A 21,229-nucleotide genomic window follows, 5' to 3' on the forward strand; every position below is an offset into this window, starting at 1 on the left:
AGATGCGAAGGGGTTGTGTCAGGAAGGGCATCCGGCGTGAAACTGTTCTAAACAAACATGCGTTCATATAAGATGACACGCTGTGGCGACCCCTAACGGGACAAGCCGAAAGAAAAAGAACTTAGCATTAAGCTAAAAGACTTTTGTTTGACTGTCATTTCATCGATTTGATTGCCGTTTGAATATAATGGTTAATGGGTTTCTGTTTTGTGTCAGTTTTATAACAAAATAACAAATTTCAACTTGGAGTGACACACAGTTTGACGCAAGCGGACTTTACATCTTATTTGGAGTATTGTGCTACGGAGACTTTTTTTATTTTCTCCAAGTGATGTCGTCCCATTTCTCGTCAAGAGTTACAGCAAGTAGTAGGGAATATTTTAAAAACTGTTTTAAGAAGTTCAAATGTGTTTAAAGTGTGTTCAAACAAATAGTACGCATGGTCTCTTTACGTCAGATTTTCACCTATTGCTGGAGGGTCTGGATTGCATCCCCCGCGATAAATGGTTCACTGTAATTCCTTATGATGGCAGCTACATAACGCAAAACTCCACCGCCACATTCTTCAGAATTTCTTCCAGCTAAGCAGTACCACATTGGCAGCGACCTGATAGCATCTGCCTCTTGAACAAAGAGGCTCTAGTGAGAGAAAAATGCGCAGACATTGAAGGAGAAGGATTGTTCACTGGCAACGCGGCCACAATAACCACTTGATTCCCATTTGCTGCGCCGGTCGGTGACAGACTGCGCTGGAAGCCGTCCGACAGCACGTTTCTGCTTAGCCATTTTAAGGCCCAATTAGCTCCAACGCCGAAAGACGGGAAATAAGTGGCACAATGCTACGATGCATCTTGATTTAATAACATAACTATTGAAGATCATCGCAATTGTATTCTTTTTCAAGATGGATTGATTGCCTCCATGTTTACGCACCCAATAATGATGTTTCTTTGAGTGAATGAACGGAATGAAAAGCCCCTAAATGACTTACTTGTTTATTTTTCTTACAATGGTGCTTTGAGCGGTTTAATTTGTTCTCTTACCACATTCGTAACTGAAAACATTTTCCTGATTGAAATCATCGGAAATGTCAAGTCCGTTCCAGCCTCCCCCATAATTTTGTAGTCGTGCTTTGATGGTCCTGTATTTTAGCTATTTAGACCCCTGTACAGTGACGCTCTAAGCTAGACTTGGAATAAAAGTGTCAATTTCATTTAAAAAAAAATACGTGGGTTTTGACTAACCATTTTCCAGAAAAGGTTCCTGTGACACCTATATCAGTTCGACCTAGTTTTGTATCCGCTTTGGCCATATTTGGCTAAGACCTTCCCATTTCCTCTTATTGGTTGCCTATCAAGGAGAAGACCCGCTTGTTAGAGCACACGTGTTTGTTACGTTAGGAGTTCTGGCTCAGGAATAAAAAGAGAAGGTGGAGATCTTCGCTAGCGACATAGATAAGCTTGAGAAACTCAAAACACCTGATTTCAGTTCTCTCGGCGGAAAAATGTCTGCAACTCGGGAATGTGTGCATGGTTTTAATTCAGGTTTTAATTACACAATTACAACAATACAGAGCAATGGTGAGTGTGCTAAGGAAGTGAAGAAATGTGTCCAAGCGGGGTGGAACAGTTGTCGGAAGGTGTCTGGTGTTCTATGTGACAGAAGAGTCTCCGCTAGGATGATTGGCAAAGTTTATAAAACAGTGGTGAGGCCGGCCATGATGTACGGATTAGTGGCAACAGGAAGCAGAACTAGAGGTAGCAGAAATGAAGATGTTGAGGTTCTCGCTCGGAGTGAGCAGGTTGGATAGGATTGGAAATGAGCTCATTAAAGGGACAGCCAAAGTTGGATGTTTTGGAGAGAAGGTTAGAGAGAGCAGACTTCGGTGGTTTGGACACGTCCAGAGACAAAAGAGTGAGTATTAGCTTAGTGTTAGCTTATCCTCAGCTAACTTCAATGACTACACGCCAAACTGACCGCCACTACTTGTTCACGTATGTTACATAAGGATTATATTGACTGACATGACTGAATAACTGATGTTAAAGTTCGCCCGTCCGTGGCGTTTCACATTGTTTGTTTGGACTTTTTTGTTTTTTTTACTTTGACGGAAAAACTGTGAATGCGAGTGGCAAGTAATAGCTGGAAGCCTCTTTTTTGAAGAATTGTTCACAATCTGACAAACTGCTGCCTGTTTTGAAATGAGAGTTGCGTTCACTGCCAGAAAACAACGCTCAGTCCAACGTCTTTTACCCGGTACACGTTGTTGACTAAAGACTATGAAAAAGGTTGATTCTATGTCGCCTTTAAGGCTTTCCAGGACAAAATGGGCCTCGATCGTCTCCATCTGAAGTCGTGCCTTCAATCCCCAATGGTGCTTTCATTATGTGTTGTCAAAGTATTTATGAGGCCATTGAGAGCCAAACAGTTGGTCCTCTCATCGGAGCCGTGGACAAGTTCTAGCGCCTTATCTGAGAACACATTCAACTTTTCTCTTGCACAGAAGTTTGTCGGCTTAATTAGATATATTTTCTCCCTTTGCCAGACGCAACTGGCCTTTTTGTCGCGAAAGCCAAAGTGAAAAGATTGACGAAGACGCAATTTGTTTGTGAGGACGACTTTCCATTTGGTGTGTGCGCCGTATTTGTTGATGTTGGACACCTTCAAAATGATTTACTTCCAGTCATTGAAGGAGTTTTTATTGCATCATGACGTTACAGAGGCTCTTAAATTGGAGTGCGATTGCATCTTACTTTGTGAGTGTGCGTCTGTCTGTGTTTGTGCTCACCAATTTAACTGTGGAACCGAGAAGCGACTTTTCCTCATTCAAAGGAATTATATTTGGAATAATTTGATACAGACTGAAAGCTGTTAAAAGGATCCTTTTCTGCCCATTTTAACATCATTAACTAGGCCTGAATGTCTTCAGCAAGGAGACTATTTAAAGATCATTTTTTCAAAAAGAAGGCTTTTTTTTTTTACCCCACGTTGTGTAAAGATGAAAAATAATCAAATTTTTCAAGGATAGATCAAATCCCAGAGGGGAAGGAAAAATCCAAAAAAACAAAAGTTGTTTTGAATATTAATTCACAGTTTTTTCTTAATGAAGAAGGAAAATATAATTGGAAATGACATTTTTTGTCTATAAATAGCTAAATATTTTAAGGTCACGTTGCCCACCTCAAGAATTAAATGCCATACTGGAATAAATTTATCAAAATTGCCTATTTATGTTGAATCTAAAGTTTAACTTCCTTTGACATTAACAGTTCCAGTTGAGTATAAAATGAATTATACCTCGAATGGAAAGTAAAATGTTAACATCTACATAACATAAAAGCACAAGTGAGAAACAAGAATATTTGGGTGCAATGTTGTTTCAGATTTTTCAGTATAGGACATTTTGTGCCACCTGTCCAAAAGAATTCCATCCATCCATCCATCCATCCATCCATCCATCCATCCATCCATCCGTCCATCCATCCATTTTCTACCGCTTTTCCGGGTCAGGTCGCGGGGGAAGTAGCTTCAGCAGGAATACCCAGACTTCCCTTTCCCCAGCCACTTCTTCCAGCTCTTTCGGAGGGATCCCGAGGCGTTCCCAAGCCAGCCGAGAGACATAGTCTCTCCAGCGTGTCCTAGGTCGTCCCCGGCGTCTCTTTCCGGCGAGACGTGCCCGGAACACCTCACCAGGGAGGTGTCCGAGAGGCAACCGGATCAGATACCCCAGCCACCTCATCTGGCTCCTCTCAATGCGGAGGAGTAGCGGCTCGACACTGAGCCCCTCGGGAATGACCGAGCTTCTCACCCGTTCTCTAAGGGAGAGCCTGGACACCCTGCGGAGGAAACTTATTTAGGCCGCTTGGATCCGGGATCTTGTTCTTTCGGTCACGACCCACAGCTCGTGCCTATAGGTGAGGGTAGGAACGTAGATCGACTGGTAAATTGAGCGCTTCGCCTTCCGACTTAGCTCCCCCTTTACCACAACGTACCGATACAAAGTCCAAAAGACTGACATCTGTAAAATTATTTTTGTTTGTGTGTATCTTGGGTCACATTTGAGAGAGTAAAATAATTGTTGTAAAATGGCAAAAGTGGTCAAATCTGACTCCTAACAAATATGTAAGCGTGTCTTTTCCAGAGAATTCCCGTCAAACTCCAGTCTTATTATAATTGAGTTATTATTTCTGCAAAAGAGATTCTCCCCCTCTCGCATTGTGAGCCTCTACAGACTCCATGAAAGCCGCAAGTTTATGGGCAAACACGGAACGCTCCATCATTCCATTTAGCGGGCTGCATGCCATCATAAAGCGTACGATGACACACTTTAAGTCCCTCCTAGTTACTGCCCCCATATTTACCGCACTTTCACATCTCGCTATGAGCTTTCTCACCCCGAGGTGAATTTTCACTTGCCGTCACGGTATCTCTTACCGAGTACAACAACAATAGAGTAACTCACTTTACTACTGTGTACAGGGGCGTGAATTCTTTACCTTGGCAACATGAGATCCGAGATATCACTATGGATAATAATACACATGAAAGCCACGTAGGAGTAAATGATACTTTCATGCACCACATGTACTGTCGATATCCTCTCAATAAGTATTCCGACTCATGCAGTCCTGGCCAGTGTCCCGGGGCAATGGAGAATCTGATATATATAGAAAATAATGGCGGAGTGCCCCACGAGCACTTTTAACATTTTCTGGATAAATATTACCTCAGAAGCAACACAGGATGCTAGCCTGAGGGTTTACATTTCTGGCATGGATCAAAGTTCTGAGGTACTGGGCTGATTTTCAGCTCTCGCCTTTCTGTGTGTAGTTGGAATGTATTCCCCCGGTCTTGCGTGGGTTTCTCTCGAGGTTTTCCGGCGACCTCCCACGTTTCCAAAATCATGCATTTTAGGTTCGTTAAAGACTAAATTGTGCTTGTGAGCCAATGTGAGAGTTGCTGCTTGTTTGTCTTTACGTAGTCTACAAGCGCCTTGTGTACTCTCCCTCTCGCCCAATGCCACTCCTTTGGAACCGTAGTTACAGAATACAACAATACAATAACTTGCACTATTACCATGAACAAAAATATCAGCAAACAAATGCATGAGGGTCTCACTTACGTTCTGTGCAGGTTGTTTGTATTTCCAAGCACCTGCGGATAGCTTAGCTTCTGTCAACCGCACTTCTAAATCATGTTTGTGCACACTTTTCCTCCTCTGGTTTAAGATGTGCGAGGTAGACGTGTTGGTGCGTATGATACAATCACCTTGGGGAGCAGAGCGCTGACGTGGGGGGCTCTCCAGGGGGGGCACAGGCGTTGGTGGCGGGCATGCCCGTCTGATGCCCGCCCCTGTAGGGAGGGAACGGAAGAAGACCGCGGGGACAGGGAGAATGCGGAGGCGGGAAATCGCAGATGGGAACGTCACCTCTTTTAGATCAAGCACACGTAGCAATTTTTAGCACGTTACCTTTTTTAAAAATATATATATTTTGTATTTATTTTTAAGGAAGTGATTAACACTGAGTTGAACTGAAAATGACGACAAAAGCCTCAGGTTTAGGTTTGTTTTATATTTACTTGACCTGGAACTATTTTTTTATCCATCCATCCATCCATCCATCAAATTTCTTCACCACTTATCCTCACGAGGGTCACGGGGAGTGCTGGAGTCTATACCAGCTGTCAATGAGCAGGAGGCGGGGTACACCCTGAACTGGTTGCCAGCCAATTGCAGGGCACATCGAGACAAACAACCATTCACACTCAGGATCACACCTATGGGCAATTTAGAGTGTCCAATTAATGTTGCATGTTTTTGGGATGTGGGAGGAAACCGGAGTGCGAGGGAGAACATGCAAACTCCACACAGGCGGGTCCGGGATTGAACCTGGGACCTCAGAACTGTGAGGCCACCCTATTTTTTTTTTTTTTATGTATTGCAAAAAAAAAAAAAAGTTGACCGGATATAATAAATCGAATGGATTTACTAAATACTATTAGTAGATTGCAAGACTGCCGAGTGTCTTTTAAAGCATCACCAACCTTTTTAGCTCAAAATACTTTTTGATTACGGATAAAAGCACAGGGTGATTAATTTGATACACTTTTCTGAAATACCAAATTTGCTTTAAGTATTTGTGGGTAAATCATCTTGTGGTTGCGTCTTCTAGCTTCGTCACAAACGCTCGGATTTGGTCACCTCCAATACTCCCCTTTGAACTATATATATATATATATATATATATATATATATATATATATATAATTTTTATTTTTTTTAACTATTCTAACTTAATGCCAATACAATTGTGATTTCGGAGAGATTAGCACCAAAAAAGATCAATGATAAACTGTTGTTTTAGATTAGCAAGACAAAAAAAGAAAACATTTCACCGTTGTAAAGCAACAGACTGGGAACCAAACCTCCACCATCTGGTTTGGGGAAGACATTTTTTCACAAGTTTTTTGTTCGCGCTGTCTTTAATTTTGCAAAACATAATGACTAACCCGCGAGCTAGCATCAGCTCTACGTGGTGCTATCCTCTTTCAAATAAAAAGAGCATATCTGGATTTGTGAGCAACAGAAAAGTTACTACATTAGCTCGTTCCTCAACGGTTATGTTCACGATCATGTCTTTGTTTCCACCATTTACATTTTTGAATCAATTTACCCCTTGAAATGTAAATTCTGTCTGGTGCTAATTTCATTTTGAAGCAATTTACCTCACGTGACATCAACTTTTTGACTTTGTCGTCAAAGTTTGATCTTTGCTTGGAATAACCATGAAAAAGGGATCCGAATGCCTCTTCGTCACTGCTTAGTTTTCATAGTGTTTCCCATGAGGTTCTTCTGCTTAATCCAATTAAATATTACTGTTGAAATCATAATCATAACTTCTACCAATACTTCCAGGTTAGATATTCCGGCAGGAGGTAGTATAAAACCAATTAAAAAAAGGATTGTAAGAATGCCTTTCAGATTCACTTCTCTGTGATTTCCAACAGATGCACTTGTAGCTGAGGTATGCCTCAGACATTTTTTTTCAAGATATAAGCGTAATTGTTCACACTGCTGCCTGACACGCTGCATCTTCAACCCTCACCGGACTTGTCAGTGCAGTTGTCAGACCAGCGCAGGTCCAGTTACCGGACGTTTCCACACTTGGGCTTGACATAATAAACAGTAAAGGCAGGTCGTGTCCGATTTAGAGCTGGCAGCCTGCGTGTATTTTCATACAGCTGCGGACCAGGGCTACACACTGATGCGCTAATGCTGTGCAGATGCTTCCACTCGCTGGCGTGTGCTAACAGGACGTACACGGCCTCCATCCCGGCTATTTGATACGCTGACGCCTGACCAAGACGGTCTGATAGGACCGTGGAAAACGGCAAGGATATTACGCTCTGGGTGGGAATTTGTCATGATGCAAGAAGAAAACAGGTCAGGGGTAAAAGATGTCTCAGCAAACGAACGTTACGTACCCTGTCAAAAATTGTTACACCTAGTATTTTTAAACTCTTGGCCAGTTTCCGTTAGAAGTGATGTTTCCAATTTATATATGGAACGAGGTGGAATGCCCCGAAAGCAGCTTCACGCTCCGTGGATGTGTCACTCCTGCAGTTTAGCGGCTAAGACAGTACGTCAAAATATGGCTGAATTTTGGCTGGGTGATAATAAAAAGAGGAACATATCTCAAAATAAATTTTCCATGACGAAACTGTTAGATGCAATCAATAGATAGATTGCATCTAACAGTTTTTTATCATCTGCAAACATCACGGTCCAAGGGATTCCAGTCCAACCTCGTCTGTCGGCCTATCCATTACCACTGCAAACAGGAAGGGGCTCAGAGCTGATCCCTGATGCAGTCCCACCTCCACCTTAAATTCTTCTGTCACACCTAAGGCACACCTCACCGTTGTTCTGCTGCCATCATACATGTCCTGTACTATTCTAACATATTTCTTTCCCAGACCAGACTTGCGCATGCAGTACCACAGTTCCTCTCCCGATACTCTGTTAGAGGCTTTCTCTAGATCCACAAAGACACGATGTAGCTCCTCCTGACCTTCTGTGTACTTTTCCACTACCCTCCTCAAAGCACATAATGCATCTGTGTACTCTTTCTAGGCATGAAACCATACTGTTGCTCGTAGATACTTACGTCTTTCCTGAGTCTAGCCTCCACTACTCTTTCCCATATCTTCATTGTGTGGATCATCAACTTTATTACTTATAACTTATTATTATTTAACAGGCAATAACAATAACCACTAATAATGTGAGATACTCCGTGATGAATCAATTATGAGGGAAACAATTGAACCAAGAACCAGAAAACATGCTGAGCGCAGTTGAAAATAAGAGATTGAAGTGGATGTTCTCATTTTTGTTTTCATTTTGGTGCATCATTACTATGAACAGTGTTTGTTGAAATTGTTTAAAAAAAAAAAAGATGACGTGATTCATAGAGTGAATTATAAGCGGCGTACCAAAACACCATCGACAAAGTCCAGTTTCAGGTGTCACAAAAGTGAAAAAATAGGAGCATCAAAGTCACTGTTCTCGACTGACAAATTTTCACAAATAACGTTTTCATAAAAAGCTCTTTATTTCTCGTATTTTTAGTCAGAAATCAGTTTGAAAACCAAACCAAGTTTTTGCTGCAAACTGCTAAACAACAGAAAAAGCTACAAAGCAAACTTTAAAAAACAGAATGTTCCTGGTGAAAGAAGAAAATGCTTTCTTTTGGGATTGTGTGGGTTTTGAAAGATTGATCAAAATTCTCTGAAGGGGCGGAAATATGGGGAACTGTGCTTTGAAGACGGCTGGCATTCAATCAGTTATTGACACTCCATTTTCTAGCTCTCTAATTTAGGCTATTGGCTTTGATTTGAAGCCCGTCGACATTTTTTGCCCTACTCCCCGTTGTTATTCACACAAAGTTCTGTTGCGTACCAGCATGCAGGCACATAAGAACGTCGTGAGACTTCTTACCTACTATATTATAATTCCCTCGCTCTGTGGTCGCAGGAATGCAAAATAAATGGTTCATCAGCAAGACAGGATGCCATATTTCACTCTGAATGATTACATTTGGGGCAAGGGGCTAGAAATTACCGTCATATCAGTCATTGCACAAGTTTGATGCAGAGCCGTTAAGCCCAAAGCTGACCATCTCACTTGGATGCTTGCGGAATTTAATCGGGCGCGCCAGCAGTGGGCCAATAAGTCCTTCGATGACAACTTTACAGCCTCGCTGAGCACGGAGCGGGACGGCGACCAGGACACATGCTAAGTTTAGCTTCAGTTCTCACACAAATTATCTTCCCCACAACAGATGACGATTGCAGATGTTTGCCATTTTTTGACTGGGTCTTCTCAGCTGCACGCTGGACTGACTGGCCTCGAGACGACGCGATTATGAATAAAAGATAAGGACGAACAATAGAGAAGTGCCTCTGGCGTCGTCGTCGTCATGCCAAGTCATAATGAGCGGAATCAGAATCAGGACTGTCGTGTTTTCGAGCAGAAACATTTGTGGGCCACACAGAAAAGAGTTGTATTGTTGTGGCTCAGTGATGACATATTTGAATACATTTTATTGTGGTCGATGAGAATATGAATAGGAATAGCCGAGTTGATGACCTCAATTACATTTTTGAATGGTGGAAACTGATCTCGTAGGTCAGCGGAGTCTCCTGTATTGACATATTTTCTAGTGTCTCTGTATGACCTTGTCGCGTGTGGTAACATTGCAAAGCCGCTGAATCGACCACACGTGACATATGTATACTTTTTCCTAATTTCATCCCTAACCCTAACTCTGGCATTTGCCCAGACCCCAGCAATATGGCCACAACCACACGCTTTCACGTAGCGACACGGCATCCCGTAATCAAACTGTTAAATGCTTGATGACATCAGTGTCAGGCATGTGTTGGGAGTTAAAATAAACAAATAAAAACATTTCAACGAAAAACTGTTTGGAAAAGTGAGTATGAGTCGTTGCCACGTTTCTGACATTCCCTTTGGCCCGCCGCACACAATGATGCGATGAACGCGACTGAACTTTACCGTGATCGGAAATTGAGAATGCTTGCGATTAGTGTAGTAAAACTGCAGCTGCAACAGCTTTTTTAAAAACGCCATATTGTACTTTTGTACGACATCCAGCCAGTTACCTCCTATTCATATAAATATATTTGGTTTTACAGCGGTGCCTTGAGACATAAGTTTAATTTGTCCCAGGAAAACACACATAACCCAAACGTCTTACCTTAAATTACCTTTCACCAGTGAAATTATCGGAAATATGTTTACTCTTTTCCAGCCTCCCCTGAAAAAGCAACAAAAAACATTTTGTAATTTGTTTTAAAATCAGAAAATTGTCCTCGATAACATCGAACACTAATGGAATTAATGGAGTAATTTAAGGAATCCCAACAATTTTGTCACATCTTCTTTGCTCCAGTTCAATGGATATTGTGCTCCTCCTTCAAATGTGCACACTAATAGGCAGAGAGACACACTGAAGACTTTAGCAACGGACTAAGTAACCTTCTGTAATATGTTATTTTTGTCATGACCGTGCCGGTCCCTGTCATGGTTGTGCCCTGTCATGGTTGTGCCAGTTACTAATGCGGCGTGGACCTGCGGCAGTCAGCAGATGAGCACACCGGCGCCTTGTCGCAGTAATTGCAGCTCATAGATATACGGCCACGCGTGCGGTCTGGCCTTCGCCAGATCGTTGTCTTTATGTCACGTTCCCGCAACTCCTTGTTCATGATCCTGCTCTCCCGTGTATCGAATCCCGCCTTATCCCTGACCTGTCTCTTACGCCTGTCGATTCTGCTACTGGTGCCTGCGTGGACTTCCTGCTGATATTCTGACTTTGGACTGAATAAAGACGCTTCTCGAACTACTCCTAAGTGTTGTGAGAGCATCTGGGTCCAATCCCGTGTTCTGGTCATGACAATTTTATTATCTATCTATTTGATAGTCCACAAGTTGTTTCAATATCTCTTTCCCAAAACATTATAACATAGCAACAACGATGTTCTGGATGCTCTTCATTAGCCCGGCTATGGTGTTTTCCATTGTTTATTAACAAACAGACTTTATTGAGGCAAAACTCTGTGTTTTTTTTTTTTTTTTTTTTAAATACACATGTAATTCTCTTCATCGTAGGTTTACATGAAGTTTGAGTAAACTCCAACTGGGAGCGGTCATAAACAGCATGAAGCTCCTTCTAAAAAAAAAAAAAAAAAATGACTCTGCCAGTCTGATGCCTGTAGGGAAGCGAGCATGAGCGTCTAGGGTGGGGGGTTGGGAGGACCCAACAGCATCAGGTTAGGCACAGGCAGTTTTTAGTGAGGAATGTCTATTGTAGTCTGAGGCAGACTTGTGTGCTGAATCCGGGTGGGTTGGCAAAAGGTCCAAAGGATTTGTGCAGCCAGGAAATACGGCAATAAGGCCAAAAGATATACAGTAAAAGGTAGCAGACGCAACTGACAGTCGATCCTGCGGCAATATGGAATTTAAGTGCACCGTTGACTGTGTTCGATTGCATCTGGTTGTCGCTTCAAGTCTTGTCTTCAGTCCACCTTCATGGTCCAACATTGTGTTGAAAGGCACTGCGATCAGAACAGTTTTTGTTTCAAAAAACAAAACAAAATACGCACCCTGTAATCAGCCTGCGATGTTCCACATCCATCTAGTTCAGTCGCAGGTGTGCGGTCAGCCTTACATTACGTCTCAGTAACGACTGTCTTATTACCTCAGAAGTGCAAAAACCAGGAGATCGATTTTTCCGTCTTCCGTGTTCAGTCAAAGTGTAGATCCAAAGCAAGTCAGCCAACGAGATTGCGCATTAAGAGTGTGTGGTCCACGTGCAGTGTCACTGCTACTTTGTGTTGACAGCCACAGTCTTGATGAGCACCATCTGTATTACTCCGGTTGCCTCTTATTTTCTGACGCAGTGGTTTTTGGGTGTCAGATTGAATTCTCAGCATCGCATCCAAGTGTCAGGAATGTGTGATTGGCCACAAGCAGGCTTCCAGTGAGGCCACATTTTTAGCTTGTTTTTCTCTTTCCCACTGGGCCAAAGTCACTCCCACACTCGAGCTCCTCTCCGCTCGGCTTGGCATTATTGTTTCAAGAAGTACTATTGTTGGGCAGCATCTGCTTGTGGCACCAAGCATAAGTGTTTGTCAGCACTATTTAGTAGTGCCTATGGAGAAAAAACTTGCACATTTTCCGTAAAGCCGATGTCTATTCCATGGCCATTCTGTGAAGTGTCAGACAAGGTGTTGATTTGCAGACCGGGAACTCCACATGGTACCAAGCTGAGAGAAAAAACATGCCTGTATAGATTGGGGGGGGGGGGGGGGGGACTGGGTAACAAAAGAAAGTGCTAAACGTGAATAAATATTTTGTCAGAGCACCCGAGGTGATTGGCACACAATGCGACCTCTTAAACACACAAGTTAGCACATATGGCACTTGCATTGAGCATGTTAAGAACATTCTTTCTTCCGCTACAGCCAATAGCTTCACAAATCCCATATGGACAACGTACAAGGGGTGTGTTCGTGGATTTTCGAGTAGTTCATCGACTGGAACGGTCTGGGTGGTCGTAAATGAGTAGTAAAATATTGATCTGATATCATAGGGAGGTTTATTTCATTGACTTTACTGCTGTAGTAGTTTGGAGCCTTCGAAAACTTGGACTTTCAATCGTAGTTCATTGACGTTTTACAAATTTTGCAAATTTTCTTTACATGTTTTGGAAGTGGTGGTGGCTTTCATTTTTAAACGTCCCAAACAAGTCTGTGAAACTTCATTTTTGAGCCGCTAGCTAAACTGTTAAATTAGCTTGCTTGTCTTTGTGAGTTTGGTCGTGACGGATGAAGTTTGACGTTGTCTTTAATGGGCGAGTTGCAAACCAAGCAGGTTGCCTTTATCGACAAGACAATCCTGGAAGACAAATTTGATCATTTTCGGTGCTCCGTTCATCGTTATTCATGCAGGTGACTATGTCACGCTAGCACGTGCACAACAATGCAGACTGTGTTGCCAGGTTGGCACAAAGTACTCCTAAAATGTTTCCCAATTGCAATACACATTTCCACCTCTAAACAAGATGACTTGTCGAGTCGTAGTTCAAGTCAAGGTCAAGTCGAGTCTGTTGGGTGCCAAGTCAAAGTCAAGTCAATTCTTCCTGAAGTATTTGGCAAGCAATTGACAATTCATAAAACCGGCAACTCGAGTCAGGTCATTTGACTCAAGAGACCCCTCCCCAATTTTGCCCCTGCCAATCAAAGCTGTGGCTCCAGACTACAAACCCAGGTCCTGAGTTCGGTCTATGTACCCGGTCAGCAAAAGCAAATGAGTTGTCAATCATCGTTTTGGGACAATGGTCGCGGTGTGCGACATCACCGGGGGGCCCCCAGACCAACTACAAAGCCCCCGTGACAATCTCCACGTGTCCTGTTGCTGTCAGCACCCCACCTTCCCGTTGTTCTCTCACTTTTTTTTCTCACCTCAAGCCCCCGCTCTTTTTAAAAAAATTTCAACATTCCTATGAATCAGTTTGCCTACAGCGGTGTTGTCAAACCTCGACACCTGTGCCATACGGCGTGTTGTGACTCTGCTTAATGTAACAGTCATGAACGTGTAGGCCGTGACGGCCAAATGAAATCATTTGCATTTCAAATTCTGAGAACACGTGTTTTCGTTTCGCAGCGTGTAGCTAAAACTACTTCAAGTGAACAGAGAAGTTGTCTGGAAAAAGAACAAAACAATAAATCAAATAACGGCAACATGGCATTCAACCTTGAGCTGTATCCGCACGACTTTCGTGGCAGCGCTTGGGCAGCTTTCTTTCCATTTTCAGGGATTATTTGATAATGTCAATGCAGGAGCAATTTATTGATTTATTGAGTGATACGCCGACCCTGGGTGGAAGTAATAACTGAGATAAAAGTTCCACTTAAGGCCTTGTCTTACGTGGTTCAATTATTTTGTCAGAGTCCTTTTTACTTTTGCTTTATGTTCAAGATATACTTTTTCGTTTCAATATCCAGCATAATTTTCCTTCGACAACTCTGACAGAATATATTGTATTGATTTGTAAAACAGTTATCTCTTAGATAATGGGAAAATTTTGAAAGTAGCATTATATTAGTACATGTTAGTGTTTAAATCCATATTCCATTGTGGCATAGGAATGGCGCCCGGGCTCCTGTACTACCTGTACACAGTTTATCGTTGATTACATGACATTTTTTTACATAGAAATTGATGTTGACGATGTTGTTACCTTATGGAACATTTATGAAATTGAACTGAAAGTTGTGAATCATTTCTTGTGTAAAAAAAATAAAATGAAAAAATCTGGTAATAAAGCAAAATGCTAGAAAGTAAAGCAGGTATGAAGAGGCAAAATTGCAGAACTATGTTCAGTGAAGTGGAAATAAATATATATATAAGTACGTATCCGTGTGTATGAGGGTATAATTTTAATAGTTTGTAAGGGTGTAGTACCTATGTGTAATGCACGTACTCATTTTTACATGTATAAGTGCATTTATATGTCTGACTCTCTGCACGCATGCTTTTTCTTTTCTACGGGATATATAATGTGAATAACCTGTTATTATTTAAACACATCTTAGGTCATAGTATCTAGAAAACCTGATGTAGATAGTGGAAGTTTCTAAGTTCACGTTTGAACACGTAAAATGTACTTGAAAATATCTCAATTTATATTGTAATGTTTTCTGTTATCTGTTCAAAAAGCAGTGACTGGTATTTTCGTTGTAAGAGCAAGCATATGAGACTGCGCTCAACCGCATCCTAAGCGAAAACCTGGGGAGTCTGTGTGAAAACGGGTCATATAAGCCGTAAAATGTGTTTTTATACGACCCGTTCACCTCCGAGGAAGGGTTTGCAGGGAGGTAGGAGAACCGCCTCTAAATATATCTCAGTGATGGCGGTTGGCGCAGGTTCCCACTTCGCTGCCCTGTAACTGACTCCATCCCTTCAGACGGGCCTGGTCGTAAAGTACGACCGCGACTTCCCTCTGGTTTTGCCGCCGGCTCAGAAACACCCTCGGCCAAGTTAGCTCTGTCAACCACTTCCAGACTCAACATTCGACGGATAATTGTCAGGGATGGCAAAAGTACTCACGCTCTCTGCTTAAGGAGAGATTGTAGGGGGTAAAAATAAATATCAGGTATCTCTACCTTACTCAAGTGGAGCAACAAAGTATTCTTCCACCACAACACGCTCCATGTAAGTCATTTTAGAATTTTGATAATGAGTATTTCTGGGCCAAACTGTGGCAACGAACAAATTCAAAGCTGACTGATTGGATTTTTCCTCGGTACAACATCCCATAGTTTCCCTAATTAGTGGTTGCAACCCATAAAGATGCCGCGTCTTCATTATTTTCTGGCTGAGTCGTCAGAACTTGAAATAGTCTCCTTCCAAATAAACTGGGTTAATGCCGCTTTATAAAATTAGATTTTTTTTTTTAAATGATTTTCTCTTTTATGTGTTTGCCTCTTATCAATATTCTATCCTGCTTATCCTCATTACAGTCGTTTATGTGCTTGATCCTATCCCAGCTCGCGTTGCGGGAGAGGCGGGGAACGCCAGGGTCAGGGCGCCACTAGTTGCCCGCCAATCACGGCGCACAAATACTCCAAACATAATTGCATTTGCATTCATCATCATCCCCGTGGACAATTTAGACCTCAACTAACCCAACATACATAATTTGGACTCGAGGAGCAACTCCAAACACGAAGCCTGCAGCCCGGATTTGAACACCAAGCCTCAGAGGTTTTAGGCCAGACTTGATTTTTTTCTTAAAAACACGAAACCCAGTTTTTTGGGGGGGCTGGAATGGATTAATTGCGTTTCTATTCATTTCAAGTTGGGAAAATGACTTCATACTAAATGAAGTACCAGCTTGGTAATGGAGCCAATCAGTCATGAGTCTACCATACCATTATATATGCATTAGTCTAATGAATTACATTTTTCTCAATTTTTTTTTTCCGGTTAAAACCTTTTTTTCTGCATTTTCAAGAGCCGAACCATTCAAAAGTGTAATTCCCCACAGCTGTAAGGTGCTGAAAAATCTAGAAAAATGATCCGTAAAGTACTTGAAAAGTGAAAGATTTATGAATGTTGCGTTAGCGCGCGCTCTCGCATTGGTGAACGGGCGCTGCGTCGGAATGCATCTCAGGTTCAAGGGGATGTCATGTGGTTAATGTCGAGCCTTTTCATCCAGTCGTCAGACGTCTCCTGCGGAACAGCCCATCCATCAGCGCGAGTCGGACCAACTCTGGGCCCGCGGGTTACCTTACACCTCAAATCCCGCATCTCTGTTTCTTTTTACCCCCTTGTCGAAATCCTTCTTACCCTCTTTTCCTTTCGATGCGTCCAATACTTCCTTCGCTCTGCAAACTTGCTCCGTGTTGTATCTTTTTATTTATTTTTTTTTTCCCCGACCTTCTCTATTCCCCCCAGGCACCATCACTCTCATCTCTTCCGCCCTCACACGAGCTGGGCAGTAAAAACGGGAGCAGGCTCATGGGAGGCCATTAAAGACCAGAAACGTAGCTTGAGAGCTCTGCTTGCAGAGCTAACGATCGCAGGCGCACGGTTCACCACTGAGCAACAAACGCCAACTCTGTAACCTTCCCATCGACAAGCCAAACAACAGTGTATCAAAGTACGTCACTTTTTCTTTGGATTCTACCTTAAAGCGTAAAGATAATTTGAGCATTTATGAGCATTATTTTATGTATATTGCCAACAAAAACTGGGCTTGACCCAATTTTCTAGTGCGTCAAAAGAATCCTGGCTTATACTGACCGCAGTCAGCTTCTGGAAACATCCTGAAAACAAGTCAATTTCATCTTCTTCTTTCCCTTTCGGCTTGTCCCGTTAGGGGCCGCCACTGCACTCTTCCTCTCGCTCTCTTCCCTGGTAGCTCCATCCTTACCACCCTCCTACCAATTTCCTCACTCACTCGTCTCTGAACATGTCCAAACCATCAAAGTCTGCTCTCTCGAACCTTGTCTCCAAAACATCCAACTTTGGCTGTCCCTCTAGAACGAGCTCATCTCTAATCCTATCCAACCTGCTCACTCCGAGTGAGAACCTCAACACCTTCATTTCTGCCACCTCCAGTTCTGCTTCCCGTTGTTAGCAGAGACTCTCATGTTACATAGAACATCAGACACCTTTCCTCAACTCCCCCCACCCCCCCACCCCCCCACTTGAACCTAGCACCTGGACATGTACAAACCATCTAAGTCTGGTCTCTCTAACCTTGTCTCCAAAACATCCAACTTTGGCTGTCCCTCGAATGAGCTCATTTCTAATCCTATCCAACCTGCTAACTCCGAGGGAGAACCTCAACATCTTCACTTCTGATATCTCCAGTTCTGCTTCCTGTTGTTAGCGGAGCCTCTCCTGTCACATATAACACCAGACACCTTCCGCCAACTGTTCCACCCCCAACTTGAACCTAGCATCTGGACATGTCCAAATCACCGAAGTGTTCTCTCTCCAACCTTGTCTCCAAAACATCCAACTTTGGCTGTCCCTCTAACAATCTCATTTCTAATCCTATCCAAGATGCTCACTCTGAGCGAGAACCTCAACATCTTCATTTCTGCCTCCTCCAGTTCTGCTTCCTGTGTCAGTGCCCCTGTCTCTAATCCGTAGATCATGGCCGGCCTCACCACTGTTCTATAAACTTTGCCCTTCATCTTAGCGGAGACTCTTCTGTCACATAGCACACCAAACACCTTCCGCCAACTGTTCCCACCCCGCTTAGACCCGTTTGTTCACTTCCTTACCACACTCACCGCTGCTCTGTGTGTTTGACCCCAAGTATTTGAAGTCGTCCCAGTAAAAAAGAAATTGAAAGCAGAAAAAAAAAAATGGAAAAGAGTCAGGGCTGGGGGAAAAAATGTAATAACGCTGCAAAATTTGAATTCCAAAATAGGTCAATGCAGAATTTCTTACTCAAAGGCAGGCTGGCGACGCCCCCCTCCCCAAAGAAAAAAGCAGTTTCACCCGGAACTGTGTTTGCACTAAAGGAACCAATGTTTTACATGGATATTTATTGCAGTCTTGGGCCAATGATAAACTTTGGAAAATATGACGAAAAGAAGAAGAAGCATCTTTTATCTTTATAAACATGCATGCATGCACAGGAAATTGGTTCCGTGGACTTTACCCAGCCACGAGTCCCGGGGATGCTCCAGTTGGGGTCTTACATTTTTGTCCCCTATGGTGGCAGGTTAGGTTTGCTGGCACTTTGACCCTCTCTGGACCAAAATCTGGTACTTTTGGAAAATGATACTCTGGACTTAAAATTTGCAATTTCATGAAACCTGTTGCAAATTTGCAAACACTGCCAGTAAAAATATCGGGCCACAACTCCACATAGGATGTTTGATGTGTAATGTACATGACATAATGTATCAGAATTTACACTGCATTATTCAATTGACACAAATTGTTTTGCTCTCAAGTGGCGCAATCGTGATTTGTTTTATGACAGCTTGAAGGCGGGGGGGGGAGCATGGGAAATGGTCTTTAGATTGGCATCGGGCTTAAACCTTTGCCATGGTATTGCTTCCGTATCAGCATCCAGGTATTGTATCGAAGTCAGTTTTTCAGTTTTGTGAAATTTACATGGGAATAAACAGCCAAAAATCTCGGGTTGAATCTGAATGAGACACTTTGATATGCTGTGTGAATCCAGCCTCGATCATTTATATTAAGCAGAAGACGATGCAAAACTACATTTTCTGGTTGTAATGCTCCAAACACCATCAATAAGATCATTTGTCGTTGCCTGGATGAACGTTGTAATCCTGCTTTAAGGACAGCTGCATAGGGTCTAACCCGGGACCTTCTCCCAACCACGCCACACACGTGGACAGGATTTCTAGCCTCCTGCGAGACTTCCATGTTGCGTGTGGTCTGTAAGTCAATGCCCTCGTTACGAGGTGCTACGCGTTCGAGACGCCCACCTCGGGATTTACATGTGATGGGGCGCGGCGGGACAGGGGTTTGTGGGTCACAACTGCCTCTAATTCCCAAGGTGCTACACTCTCTGAAACAAATAGTCCGTGCGAATTGGGGGGCGAGGATAAAAACTTGAGAATTAAAGTCTTGGCCATCATATCTTAAGCGGAGTGTTATGTTACAGCTATCAAGGTATCGTGAGGCTAAGGTTCCCAGGGTGGGGGGAAAAAGGGTCAATTGCATCGTTTTCTTCCACAGGAATAGCATTTCCTCATTTTAGTTCAGGGGAATATCCCCATAGGACGACCTTACCCTCAATTTCCCCAACCCTGACCGAAGCAACTTGGACCGAACAGTAGGGTCCTTTAAAGGTGTGACTGTGACACACACGCGAGGTCTTCAGTTACATTTTAGAGTCCAATGTATCGTACGATTTGGAGCAGAGCAGACTTGAGGAATAGTTCAACCAAAACTCCACATCATAGCTGTCTTGGATTCAGACAGTCGTCTCTTGAACGTCACCGGTTGGCTCAGCATTCTGCCGCTCAACTCCTAACTCGAGTACACCGCATAAATCTAGTCCTGGCCTCCCGCCGCTGACTTCCTGTGCATTTTAGAATCCTTTTTAAGAATATTCGATTCATTTTTAAATCTCGACATGAGTCAAACTCAAGGCCCGGGGGCCAGATACGGCCCCGCCACGTGATTTTATGTGGCCCGCAAAGGCAAATCTAGGGTGTCAACTTCCATGATTCTTGTGAAAATCTGTAGCAACATTTCAAATGGTCATATAATGTACCATAAATGATAACATTACCATATTACCAAACATGGACAATAGTTGGGAAAAACCATGACCTTTGATTTCTGATTCCAAAACCGGTTCATAAAATGATGTAAATACGATGAGGCGATGAAATATTTTTATGGTTTCATAGTCATAACGCGGTAAACCGTAACTGCAATGAGGCCTTCGACTAAAACGAGTTTGACACCCTTGCTCCAAATGATCTTGCGCCATCTTACCTTGTTGAGCGAATCCATCCCCGTGCAAAAATCGACTAATATTTCATCTTACGGAGTCACGCACAATAGTTGTGACAGTCTTCATGATTATTTTACAGACACGCGTGCACACCCATTGGCCGAGTCACGCACACAAAAAGGTGAACTGTTTTAATTCTTTACATCCGACACATTGATATTGCTTTTTTGTTTTCTGAAATATGTTTTTTTAGGGGCAGAGGCTGGAAGGGATTAATGGTATTTTCATTCATTTCAAAGGGGAGAGGATTTGAGATGGGAGTGTTTCGAGTTAAGAGCGTGGTCATCCCGGAAATTTAAACTTGTGTTTGAATGCGCCATTTTACTATAGATTTGGCTGGCACCATGTTCCGTTACTTCTAATTTCAACTTCAATTTGTTTTTCCAAAATGTATCCTGTATAAAGACAATGAAATCCACGGGAAACAGTGTATATGAAATATGACACAGTTACTAGGGATCGCAACCGGTTACAAATAACCGGTTATAACCGGTTTTCGTTTTTTTAAAACGGAAACCGTAATCGGACTTTCGAACTCGGTTAAAATTTCCAATCATTTCCGGTACTCCACATTGGGCTATTTTTTTCAACATCATTTCCACTTTTTTCAAGTTTCGCTGTTAGACTAAAGTTGGACACAAATGAACATTCAGTTAAATCAAAGAAACATCAAACATGGCATCGAGGAAACGCTCGGTATACTTTCATGCCCTTTCGGAGAGGCCGAAAGAAGAATGTTAACATTAAAACATTTTTACAAAAAAAAAAAGAGAACAAAAATTTAACTTACACGAGTGCGTTGTTGAAAGCCACATTCAACAAGCTTGTTTCTCAATATTGTATACAAACTACCCCATGACCGCGGAGTAAATTAACGATCGATGGTGTAGCACCGGAGAAAAGGAGTCGGAGGCGGAGTGTCGGACACAGGAACAAAACTTGTTTTTTTGGCAGACATCAAAACACTACTCGCATAACGGGGGGAACTCTGTGAACTCGTCACTCCGGAAGAGCAACAACAAAAACAGTCCGTGCGGAACCCCGCCCCCCAACTCGAGGTCCCGCAGGTGAATTATGTAAACACCACAATGGTACCGGTTTTCTAACCGGTTAATTGT

At 42.7% G+C, this 21,229-nt stretch overlaps 1 long non-coding RNA gene across 6 annotated transcripts in view; it reads left to right on the forward strand.

The window, feature by feature from the left end:
• Nucleotides 1-21,229, forward strand: part of LOC133502210 (uncharacterized) — a 186,620-nt gene that overhangs the window by 81,733 nt on the left and 83,658 nt on the right. The window contains exon 3 of one of the 6 annotated variants that reach the window (XR_009795396.1): nucleotides 16,547-16,751. The exons of the other annotated variants lie outside the window; for them this stretch is intronic. This is a non-coding gene — a long non-coding RNA (uncharacterized LOC133502210). The remainder of the gene's footprint in view (nucleotides 1-16,546; nucleotides 16,752-21,229) is intronic. 6 annotated transcript variants of the gene reach the window in all.

Source organism: Syngnathoides biaculeatus, chromosome 6, assembly GCF_019802595.1.
Source record: "Syngnathoides biaculeatus isolate LvHL_M chromosome 6, ASM1980259v1, whole genome shotgun sequence".
Classification (NCBI taxonomy): Eukaryota; Metazoa; Chordata; class Actinopteri; order Syngnathiformes; family Syngnathidae; genus Syngnathoides; species Syngnathoides biaculeatus.